Here is a 592-nt window from a genome sequence, read left to right as displayed (position 1 = left end):
ATTCTGTTGTATTTATTCTACACTCAAAGGAGATTATACATTTGATGTACCTTAGGCTTAATAGTACCTTAAAGATCAATTAATCCAACACATTTTATAAATGAAGAGACCACAGAATTCCTGCCCTCCCAGAATAATCACCACTGGTGCTTTTTCCCCTGGTGTAGGATTCTCACCTGCCTGTCTGTCTCTGACACCTGACTCAATCCAATTTCAACTGTATTTATACATCCTGGTATCAGCTTGATTACTCATTTCAGAATGTCCACCCTGCCCTAATCTCCAGTTCACACACCTCAGCCTCCTAACACATTCAGCACTGCACCAACTTCCCTGGCTTCAGCAGAGACCCTTGGACCCAGAATCCAGCTCATATCACCCCCTTAGGAGATGAAAAATGGGTGTCTCAGGCTTCCTTGGTGCCGCAGTGGTTGAGAGTCCGCCTGCCAATGCAGGGGACACGGGTTCGTGCCCCGGTCCAGGAAGATCCCACATGCCGCAGAGCAGCTGGGCCCGTGAGCCATGGCCGCTGAGCGTGTGCGTCTGGAGCCTGTGCTCTGCAACGGGAGAGGCCACAACAGTGAGAGGCCCG

This window comes from Lipotes vexillifer, unplaced genomic scaffold (genome assembly GCF_000442215.2).
Source record: "Lipotes vexillifer unplaced genomic scaffold, Lipotes_vexillifer_v1.1 scaffold457, whole genome shotgun sequence".
Lineage (NCBI taxonomy): Eukaryota > Metazoa > Chordata > Mammalia > Artiodactyla > Lipotidae > Lipotes > Lipotes vexillifer.
The sequence above is the reverse complement of the archived record's forward strand: the minus strand, read 5'-3'. Positions refer to the sequence as shown.